Raw genomic sequence first — 12,551 nt, 5'->3', positions numbered from 1 at the left:
TTCATATTATTGTTATAGTTCGTTTGGCGTTAAATGGATCGCTGTTGATCTTCTATTTAGTCAGCGGTTACTTTAGTAGTTATTTATTTTGTATTATACTTGAACTCCTTCGTTACTCCGCCAGTATTTGATTTTTTAGATTTGTCATTGATTTTGTTGCCAAAAACCAGTTGTTTGCATTGACAGACTCCCATAATGCCGGTCTTGTAACAGATATAAAACAGCACAAGTTCGGATTTACGGGTTTCTGTTAATGGTCCATATGTAAGTATGCACCATTTCAAGTTATAAGAAATCATTACGGCGGTCGTGAACTTCAATTCGTCTCGATGAATCAAAAAGCAACCCCTTTTGTATGATGAAACGCCTTTATCCATTAAGTGAAGTTGTGAAATTCCGGAAGAACAATAGATAGGGATCCTCTGAGTCAACTGTAAAGTTAAAGGAATATTTTAATATATATTTAACTATAAAATGTAGAACAATAGTTACCTTGAACTCAGATCTTTCATTAAGGCAATCTCAGTTGTAGGAATCTGAAAGAAAATCCAATTGATTACAGAAAGAATATTTTCGGGTAAAATTATATTATTTAGCTTTTCCGCGGAATAAGGAAAGTCTATTTCAGAAACGAAACAATACGAAAACAATATGATTTAATTTTTAAATGAAAAGATCAAATTTAATTTCTCAAATTGAATTCAATTTGATAAGGGAAAAGCTAATGAATATTAAATTTATTCGTTATTACCACCTCGATTAGCATTTTGCTTTTGACTATTTGCTGACTGTTTTCACATAAGTTTGGGATAATCTGCAAGAGATAGGTAAGAGAATACAAAGAATTAATGTCACTGCATTTGTCAAAATCCATATTAGATTGTTTTTTCTCAAATAATACTTAGGGTAAACGTTTCGTATCTTCGAATGTTTATTACTTGTTTGCACATTGACCATGGATAAACAGCAAAGAGAGCTTTGTGAAAGAACAATTCCACTTGACTTGGCCTAATCCCCCATAGATTTGTCTCCGCGGCCACGTAAGCCGATCGGCCAGCTCGCTGCAGTTCGATTCAATTTGCAACAAAGAAAAGCCAGCGATGGAAAAATTGCATTACATATTCATCTTTTTGCACGAACGTGGAAGAATCACCGAAAAAAAATGTAGGAACATAGGAAATAGTTCGACGCGAAGCTAACCATGTAAGCTGCACGAAGAAGGGGTATATACAGTTGGTGGTATATATATTATGTGCAGATGTGGATTGGGTGAGGAAACGTTGCTGCAGCTGAAGCTCAGAACCGAAACTGAGGCTGAACCTGAAGCTATAGCTATGCCACTATGCTCGGCTGAGCGGCGGCAGAGCGGCGACTGCGGCTGTATCTATCGAGTGTTTTGGCTATATGTGTGTTGTTGTCCCGAGTTCCCTGTTCCCAGTTGCCAGTTCCATGTTGCAGCTACCATGCTACATATGTACTAGTGGGGGTACCGGGTTCTGGGTTCTGGGTTCTGGGCTCTGGGCTCTGGGTTCTCGGTTCTGGGTACTGCTGCTGATGCGATTCTCTAGCCGTCTTCACCCATTGGCCCTGCCACTTTTCCACATGTTTTCAATGCTTCTTTCGGTGGTAGCAGACAGTCGTCTGGAGCGCAGTTCGTTGGCTGTACCTATTTTCGCGTATTTCAGCCAGGACCTGCCTCAACAAATTCACAGCAGACAGACGCTACACACACACACACCAGTGCACACCAGCGCACAAGCACACGAATACCAGCATGAGGGGCTGCTTTCTGGTTTCCTTCCTATTAAAAACCGGTAACAGTCCGCAGCAGCAGAAGCAGCGGAGCAGCGCTGCAAATTTTTGCAACATGCTTTTTTTGCAACTCGTTCTCGGCTCTCTTCAGCTCTCTTAACCCTCTCGGTAGCACTCTCTGTGTGTTTACCTTTGCTATTTCACTTAACATTAGTTTTATCAAAAATATCACCCATACGCCGTGTGTGCTACCCTGATAAATTTACTGCTCATATTGAAATTAATTTTTTTGCTGACCAATTTTATTAAAAGTTAGTTATTTACGTTCGAAAAAAGCGTCATCCTTTGGCCCTTTGCTCATTAATCAAAAATACATTTTCATTTGCGTCCTGTCGGCTGGATGCAATCATCTGGAAACTGTTTGCTTTTCCTTCGCTCGCTGCTTGTCAAGCTGCGTTTTTGCCATTAATTTTCATTTATCGCTGGCAGCAGAAAATTAAATTAAAACTGCGACATTTTCAATGTTAATTTCCAGTGATTGAGCATATTCCGTGTTGGGATAGTTTATTAAAGTGACTGAGTAAATAATATGAAATATATTATTCTACTTACAATTATATTTAAAATAATTAATAGATATTTTTTTTCCAATTTATACACACAAATGATTGCCGCAAAAACGTTCTAACATTTTTTTACTATAATAATTTTTGATCTCTGATGTATTAATTATCCTCAATTGGCTCCTAATGAGGAAATCATCCAAATGCATGATATTTGATTTGATTTTTCGATTAACGACAACACCAGCGTTGCAAAAAACCAAGGCCAAAGCTCCTACATACAATCAAAGCCAATGCCACACACGCATACACATGCAGAGCGAGGAACCTACACACAGACAGATCAAAAGCGCCTATGTGTGTTGGAGTTGCACGAAATTATGCAATACGCTGAACTCTTTGTGCACTTCTAACTCTTTGGGCTCTCTTTGCAGAGAGACCTGTGATTCTTACTCAATGCCATTGTCATGGGAGTCGAAAGGGGAGAAAACTGAGCAGGAGTTGGAGTTGGGGGGCAGAAAAGAGTGGAGCAGAGTCAACATCATCCAACCAACCAATTCAATTAGACTCCGCTGCTTGGCCTTCGCCGCTCCAACCGCTTACCCCTTCACCTGCAACAAGCCCCCTTTTTCGCCCTTTCTTGCCACAGACAACAGCAAAATGCGGAGTTGCGCGATGGCAACCCTGTACTTCAGATGGGAGAGTCGAGAGTTGCAGAGTTGATTAACCTTTGGGCGTTCTGTTTTGCAACTCCGTTCGTGGAGCTGCTCCGATTTAAATGCTGCCCCAAGTGGCGTTTGTGTTGGTCTGCCACGTTTGTTTGTGTTGTTGTGTGCCTTATGTGTCTCCTTCCGCAGTGTCTGATGCTCCTCTTTTTCTCTGTGTACGCCAGTGTGAGTGTTGTTCGCAGCCATGTTAGCAGCCATTTTTAATGGCCATATACGACTATACGACGGATCCAGCAACAGCAGAGCGAATCCGGAGCACGAACCTCCATCTGCAGTTCAGCTCACTTATGCTTCATTCACTCTAAGCCGCCAAACTCCTTTTGGCCCACAACATAAACATTTACACTGTGAGAACACGTATAAGTTTAAGGTAACTAGATTGTAATTAATTTAATATGAAGTACGCGATTGTAAAGGACAATGAACCAAAATCTATACCTAACTCTATATTTTTATTATAAGCCAGATTTTCTAAATTAAATATTCAAATATACCTTAAATTTCGGTAAATTATAAGATATATTGAAGTGAATATTGAATAAAATTAATGCAAGCTAAAAGAAATATTTTATTGCTTCAGAAGGCTTACTATTATGAAACATGAGATATATTTTTAGAAATGAAAAAGTAAGTACTTCCTAAAGTCGCAATCTTTTTACAAAGACTAGTGATTCAGGCACTTTTCCTTTATCCTGTGATGTAAACTTTCTACTTTTCCTGGACTTTTTCGTCCTCTCCATCGCGTTGGTAATTGTAATTGAAATTTGGCGTTGAAGCGAGTAAATGCTCGCTCTCTATGCACACAGCCCCTCTCGCTCCCGCTGGTTGCTGCCATCTCACTCGCACCGTTCCTGCACTTTTATTACAGTTGCCGCTTTTTGGCCAAAAGTTGTTTTGGCCTTTCGCTCCGCTCTTCCTGTTTGTTGGTGTGGGTCATGGCTGCCGCGTCATGCTACGGTTCCTCCTAACTTTGCTTTGTTTTTCCTCTTCTTTCTACGTTTCCTTTGCCTGTTTTTATATTTTTCTTCTTTTTGGTTTTTGGGTACATTGACTGCTCCTTTTTATGGCCGAGTCTGGGTCTGGGTCTGGCTTTTTGTGCTGTTTCTGGGCCTGGGACAGCCGCACTTGCCGTGTTTTGACTGGCCTTTTGTCGCTCGGCTGTTAGCTGCAGGCCCACAATTGTGCAATATTTTTGTCGCCAATTAAATCATATGGCAGATGACGCGTGTCTCTCAACGTTTTGTGATTTAGAGATTCTGTGGATTTAATTTCGTTGTTTTTCCTTAGACAAACATGTTAAATTACATTTTTTTAACTCCTAAATATTCTTTAATTCCCATAGCTAAAGCTAGTCGTTGTCCTATTTATTTTAAGATTCCAAATTTACTGTTTATTTGATAGTAAAAACCAAACTAAGAAATATTTGAAATTAAATCTCTTTGTTGCCATTCGGTTTCCTAAGGATCGACCAAATCCGGTCCAGAATCCAGCATACAAACACCAATTGATCGATCGATCCCAACGGCCCTTGAGGCTGGGACCATCTCAACCTGTTCCCTCGGCTTTGCCGCTGCGTCTTCCACGCATCTTCGCCGTCTTGGGCTCTTCTTTTGGGCCTGTTGTGACAGCAGGAGAAGAGTATCTTTGGCTGCGATTTGTATCTGCACACTCGTATCTCTTATTGGCTGCTGTTTATTTGCTCGTGCGTTCGCTTATTGAGTTTGCGTTTGCTATATGTCTGGGCGCAGGCAATGGCGAAGGCGAAGGCGTTCAATGAACTCGGAAACTCTGCGACTGAAAACCCTGAGACAAGAGTCTCCAGACAATCGCTGGCAAACTTTTTCCCTTCATTCAGCTGCTTTGGTTTTGGAGTTTGTCGCGAATTATCCGCCGGATGGTCAATGGTTCAGTGGCGGAACAATGGTGAAGGGCTTTATTGAATTTTATTTTCTTTTCGATAGTTTTTTTTTTAGTAATTTCCTTTACTATTAGCATCAGGTTCAAATATTAAAATACATACTATTTTCATTTCATATACATATAATGCGTTTCGCCTAAACCATTTTTATTGGTCAATCCCTGCACGTGTTTGGATTATATTTGCATATCATTTTCAATTTCGAAAATCGAGCTCAAAGTTCTTTGTTAGTTAAATGCAAATAAAATCCTCTGTTAATTTGTAAAAGCGTTAATTTATTTGTGAGAGCATATACAAATGCCACGAACCGATGTGAAATTCTTTTTCATTATTTCGAAATAAAAGATGTTCCGCATAATTCTTCTCAGTGGAAGATTAAGCACCTAATTGAAACCGAAAGAAATCCCCCGATATTGGACGAAAAAAGCGCATTAAAACCTGTAAGGAACGGGGCGGGGAGTGAGGCACCCCGGAGATATTGAAATAACTTTCGGGAGCAACAATGGAGGCGGAAGATAAGCGGCACAGTATTCCTTCCTTGATATAATTTGGCACTCCGCAAAGGGTGGGAGCGAGACGGGCGGCGCGGGCGAAAGAGAGGGCGCACGTGAGCAACCAGACACAGGCACAGGCACTGACACAGGCTGCCTCATGTGGCAAGATGAAAAAACTTCAATGTGGCAGTGGCAGTATTCCATTGCGAAGTAGCGTAGAATGACGTAGCCAGAGGAGAGCGGCGGCACACAAGCGAAATCGAGGAAGCGAAAAAGCGACGCCGGCAGCAGCAGCAGCAGCAACATGCAATTCCAAAGGTCAATGACACGCAACTTGCAGCGCAGCAGCAACAGCAGCAGCAGCAGCAGCGAAGCGCGATGAAGAGAACCTAAGAGAGTCGCTGATGCTCTTCGGCTCTCTTCAGCTTTAGCTTTTTGTGCTTTACATTTTTTGCATTGTAAGATACGAATTATTTCGGAATAAAAGAAAAGATTGCTTAACTTGTTGGGCTATTTAAAAAATTATTTTGAAAATTTTTAGAGCTTTTCTGACTGTACTACTCATGAACCATAAATTGTGTTTTTATGAGTGATAAACTTAAAAACTTAAATAATTTTTTAGTATATACGTTTGTTGTGAAATCCATTTTAACAAGCTAAAACTCCAGTATTTTCTTCGAGTGCATTTTTGTTGGCGAGGCCGCTGACGATTTCATTCACTTTGCATATTTGCGTACAAACACACAGGCAAACAGGAAATACGCGCAGCTTACACACATTTGCCGCTGTCTTTTTGTTTGTTGCCTTAACGTTTTTGTTGCACGTAATTTCTCATTGTAGTTGATTGCATTTCACGCCCCCGCTCTCTTGTGGCACCCACAACTGGCATTTGTTCCGAGCCCACCCACATGTGCCACAAATTACTTTTGCAAATTTTCATATGCCAGAAAAGCGGGAGAGAGCATCCGTTGTCTTTGGCTTGAGTGAGTTATGAGTGCGAATGCAGGAGATTTCGATTCTGCTCGACTTTTCGGCCAGTGTGCGTGGGTGCCGGTCATAAATTTGGCACAAAATTGCAATTATTTCCATTAAAACGAGATCTTTTTCCTGTGGGAGCAGCACACCTCTCGCAGTTGACATGCCAAAGTTTGGTGGCAAGAAAGAGGCAGGAAAGTTATCAAGAATGCCAGAATGCCAGTGCAAAAAGGTGGAAAAGTGGCGAAATTAAACAAAGTTTTTCCTGAAAATTTAATTAGTTGCCGTGATGTCTATGGTATAAGTTTGCAGTTACAAAATTTGGGTTAAAGGCCAAAAGTGTTCTTCGAACATCTTTTAGATATCTTGAGTGTGCATATAAGATTTTCCAGCCAAAGTGACTTCAAGCTTGGGACATACATAGACATAGTTAGATTCTGTTGACACATTTAATAAATGTTTATAAAAGATGTGAAAAGCTTTACTAAAATGTCGACAGTTTCGGTGAAAATCGGGTTAATTGAACAATTAACACATGCCACCTCCGATGAGAGATAGCCACAAATGCAATTTCCCCAATGAAAACCCATAAAATATGGTTTATTTTTTTGGTTTCCATTCCTTTTATGAGTGTTGTGTGTGTGTGTGTGTGTGTGTGAAGACAGCCAGCAAACGTGCAGGGCAAAGACAACAAACACAAAACAGCAGAGAAACAAAAGCGTTTGCGCTAAAAAGTTGGGTTAGGTTAGGGACGCCACATGCAATGGGCCATGGGCGGTGGTTGGTGGCAGAAAGGGGGTGAGCGAAACGGGTTCAAAATCCTATGCAACATGGCAACTAAACAAAAGCCAGAAGGTAGACGAACCAAAGTCGCACCATATCAAGAGTCCAATAGAGCGTGGCAAGCGGAAGGGGAGTACGGTACGGTACGAAAGGGGTTCGAAACGGGGTTAGGCTGGGGAAAGGGGGCTACGAGGGGAGTGGCAGAAGAATGTAAATATGTGTGCCGAGGGGGGAAGACGGCGTGAAGAAGCGGCAAAAAAGCGGGAAGAACGGTGGCAAAAACTCGTTTCATGGCTGTTGCAGAAAATGAATGCAACGTCACTGGCTCAGTGGGAAGGGGCTACGAAAAGGGGTCTGCAAAAGTCAAAGAGAAGGCAAACATTCTGGCGAGCAGTCCGGGGTCGAGGATCGTTTAAAGCCAAAACCTGAATTTCATCTTCGTCATTATCAACAACGATTCAATGCCAATGTCTGTCTTGCACCAAGGAAAATCCTATGCCATTAAACGGACCTTAGAATGTGCCAATAAATGCCAAATAAAAGCTACACACCATTTTCAAATTAACGATCTCGTTCACCAACCAACAAGATCAATAAAAGTCGAGATACATTTCAATGTGGCAAAGCAAAAAGTAATTTTTAAATATCATGTATACTAATTGAACAAAACATTTAAACATAAACATTTAAACATAAACATATATAAAAAATTAAGCATACCCCCAACTTTCTTTAAGTGTACTGCTTTCAGATACCGCTTCACCAATTTTATTTTGCTGTCTTTGTTAGCTTCCGAGTGCGATGCGCTAAGCAACTTTAGTCCAATTAGCAAACGAAGCTAATGTAAATACACAGATCTAATTACGCATACGCCGTGTATAGCAAACAAACAAAATCTAACCAAGAAGCTGAGGAAAAAGTGTCTGCTATCCGGCTACAGTTCTTTCACTTAGTCCTTTCGTCCTGACTCCTTGCTCCTTCTGTTGGCCACCTCAAGGCAGCTGCCAATTAAGTGCAGTCTCTCCTTCATGATTGTTTCAAGCTCCTTTCTATTTTTCATTTTGTTTCTAATACCTATTAGTATCTGATACCTTCTACTTCTTAATAGTTTTGAATTATAATTGTTTTAAAGTTATTTATTCAGAGTTATATAAAAAATAAGTAGTTATATATATATTTCCTAAGTATTTAGTAAAAGTACATTCCTTTTATTTTTCGACAAGTCCCTTTCACCAAAACTTTAAAGACTCGTTGAACTGCACTTGTTTTGCGTTCTTTCCCTTTTTCATGCAACTTCGATGCATTCAATTGGCTTCTTTGGCGAACTTCCGCCTTCAGTCGAGTTCTGTGCAGTTGGAGTTCATTGTCTGTTTTTCTGACTTTGTTTCGGGCCAATTCTTTAGAAGTTTCTTCTTTCGCTGGCGGCATAAATTAGTTGTACCGTTAAATTTAGCAACTTGGAGAGCAACTGAAGATCGGAGGAAGCACTAAGGACAGCTACTATATAATTTTCATGTAATTTCTGCGCTTTTACAAGGAATCTGGCGGTGTTGAACGAAGGCAGCAATTTGGGTTTATTTTTATGATACCATCTGATGGAATTGAAACCCGCAATATTGGTTACATTTTATGCCAGCGATCCACTTAATAATAAAAAGGCACGAAAATTGCGCTGAAAATTAGTTTGTATCCTTCATCTGATTTGGTAACAGCGAAGGTAAAGAAAGCAGCTTCTTTATCTTCAATCTATCTACAAGACTAAAACACCCAACGTGTAAAAACAAGGAAAATTACTTTATTTTACCCAACTTGAGAGCTCTACATTGATACTTTGATGACCCGGGAAAGTCGTATAAAAATTTAATAAATATTTGACGGTCGAATAAACTGCCACCATACCACACAATATTAATTAACACCAACTATCTATTTGGCAATACTTTATAGTGAACAAAAAACAAAGTAAAAAATGTAGCAATATTTTGTAGTTGTACTAAAATTTATTGAGTATATGTTTGCTCCGTAATGGTTTTGTGCCAGCACCAGCTTTTCACATCAATTTAAATTTTGCTCATTTAAACAGGGGCTTGTGAGAATTTATTTATTGTTGTCGGTTAGTCCACTTTTTTAACGATTAAAATTGTTTCTATTGTTTTGGTGCGGTGTAGAATTACATTCCGTAATCCACTGCGTTTCAGTGTATTTGTGGAATCATCTCCAATTATTATTATATATGTATAGACTGCATAAAGTAAATAGAAGAAATATATATTACATCTATCTGGAAAGTTAATTTGCTTATATACTTCACTGCACCCTTGTTCCTAGCGAAATAATTATATCACAAAAGATATAATTCTACTATTATTCTATTTATTTTATTCTATCTATGTTATAGCTAAGCAGTTATTGGAACCGTCTCGATTTCAGAAAGCAAAAACTCTTGTGTAACAAAAACGGAAACAAAGCCTTAATGAAACCGAAGACCAAATGGGGAGCCAGGCGAAGGAAGGAAGGGGTCATTTTCTATGGCTAATGAGAAACAGTTGGTTGGGCTATGCATGTTTATATTTACATATATGATTGTATATATATACGACTTTATATATTGCACATGGGTGTGTGTATCCGAGCTGGTAGTGTTTGCAAATGTGTGTCACAGTGGATGACATAATTCAAAGTGAAACGGATGACATTCATTACGATGCATTTGAACGAGACCAGCGACAGCAGCAGAAAAAAAACGTACATATGGAAATGTTTTGAAAATTGCAACGTAGACAAAGCTAACCCTTTATACGACCTGGAATGCAATCTCTATATGTTCCCCTCTGACTCTCGTTCACTTTCTTAGTTCTTCTTTGTAGTGCCACTCTATCTTGCGATGAGGATTCCCCCTTTTGTTTGATGGTCATGCTCTGAATACGGTTTAGTTTCTTTTTGCACAAGTACAGTTATGGGGCAAGTTCGGAACCTTTTTTCGGGAGGGTGATCCTCCTGCACATGCGCAACAAAGTCAATCAAGCAGCTCGCCAAGGGTTAATCTGTTGTCGACCCTCCGTTGCAGTCAATCTACCGCTCTGAATTCATCTCCGTTCCAATTGCTTGGCAACGAAAAATGTACAATGGGGGAGAGAACTAAGGCAAGGGAACAAGAGACAGAAGCAGCCGCGGGTGACCAGGATTATGGTCGTTAGTTATTGATGACACAGCAGGAGACCGAGCTTTGAACAGGTGCATTTAGTGTGGCAGCTTGTGAAAGTCAACATGGCGTATACGCAACTCTGACCAGCAATTTGTGACATCAGCAAAGTCACTTGAGGGTCTGTGTTTGCCGGATTATAGGATCTCATAACGTTGTGTTATTGAACTAAACATATTTAAGTGCACATGCTTTAATGGCAACTGGAATGGCTGCAAGCTTCTACAGCAATTTCGCCAGAATGAATTCAATTATCGTTTATGATACAGCTTTAGCTTTAAGCAGAATGTCCTAAAACATTCATGTGACATATTTCTCTTTTTTTCTAATTAATATATACATTAACTGCGTTACTCGCCACATTTTTCAAGCATTCATTACTATCTTTAATAACATTCTCTGATGAATTTTTAGCTATTAAGCCCGCCTCCTAATCCGCTTCTATCCCACTAACGTGCAACGTGGCGTATGCGTAATATGTTTTAATTGAAATGCTTTGACTCAAAATAAGAGAAGGAGAGAAGGCTTTAATAGTGCCTTAAGCTGCTTATGAGTCCCATCACCTCATCTCCCATGGCTATTTCGAATTTTTTGCGGATGCAAGTGGCAAAAAACGATGAAGAGGAAGACATAGTATTCCATGGATACACAACATGGATACAACACAGATACACAACAGAACCAAGAACTTGAAGTGGGCGACGGGGGGCTGAAGTGCTAGAACTTGCTTTGTTGCTGCGGCTAGTTCTTAAGGGAATAATTTCTGTCCCCTACTCTGGAGGAACTTAAACTATCCTCTCTCCCCAGTATCTTATCGCTACACAAGTAGATTCTCACTCCATTCCCTACCGTTCTATTTTGTACGTTCACTGAAGACTTAATGAATAAATCTGATTTGAACTATTATGATTCAATATTTGCCCATATTGATTCCCAATTTGGTTGCATTTTTCCGGCGACAGAGAGGTGGAACGTGGAATTGGAGAGGAGGCCGCCATTGCTGGCTAGGTTCGGCATCTCAACGCACGACGATGATGCGATGACGTCGTTTCCATGGCTGCCGGAGTACAGTCATAGAAAGAGAGGGCCTGGTGGCGAGCGAAAGAGACGGCAGCAGATGTAGGCAAAAGGGGGGTGCTGGGGAAAAATCTTTATATAGACAACGCATCGCATGCATAAACTACAGAATTCCTTTTAAAGCGTAAAACTGCATCCGATAGATACAAAGATGCTCACAGACACAAACTCACACACAGACCAAAGATACAAGCTGAGAGACTTTTCCACGGTCTATTCAACCATCTGTGAGTGCAGCACTTCGTTTGTAGTTGTGCGCTCTCAGCGACTTATTGGTGTGCGTTTCTCTCCGTGTATTTACTTTTCACATTGCATTGCTCATATTTACTTGAAACTCAATTTGCAAACATTTTCCGCAGCCCTTTGTTTGCTCAAGTTTCAATTGTGGTTCTTGTTTCTTTATCATCAGGCAACTCTCCTTTTATTTCGCATTTATTACGCATTAAATTTAAATAATTTACACAGGAAAGAACATTAAAAAAATCTACAGGTAGCAATTTGCTTTACAGCTAAAATTTAATTCATAAGTCAATAGATTTAATTTAAATAAGTATTTAGTTGTATATCTAGTTTATCCTGAATATATTTCAATCAACAACTTGATATGAACATTTACTCAGTAGCAAAATAGCTTCTTAGCCAACTGTAGTGGAATAAGTACATATATGTATATACTAACAAACAATATATAATTCAGAACTGACTGACATCTCCATATATCATACGTTGCACCTGACTATTCAATGCCTACAGTTTGTATGTGATTTGTATATTGATCTCGTTTGAAATCCAACTGCTATTCAAACACCTTCTCCAATTTCGATACCAGCCTATGTGGATTTCACAAACAAATTCAAGGTTAACCATTATGGGTAAATCGACCCAACTCCTCCTATAACTCCAATCCTATATCAGCTATCATACTTTCCGCTTTTGAAGCTTTTATTTCTAAGTGCTTGCTAAACAATCAAATTATTTGTATAAACAGCCATGACATCAGCAACTGCTGACAGCTGAGTAGAGTTGAGTGGGAGTTGCATGGTTGCAATGGGAACGGAG

The sequence above is a fragment of the Drosophila mauritiana genome, chromosome 2L, assembly GCF_004382145.1.
Source record: "Drosophila mauritiana strain mau12 chromosome 2L, ASM438214v1, whole genome shotgun sequence".
Taxonomy (NCBI): Eukaryota; Metazoa; Arthropoda; class Insecta; order Diptera; family Drosophilidae; genus Drosophila; species Drosophila mauritiana.
The sequence above is the reverse complement of the archived record's forward strand: the minus strand, read 5'-3'. Positions refer to the sequence as shown.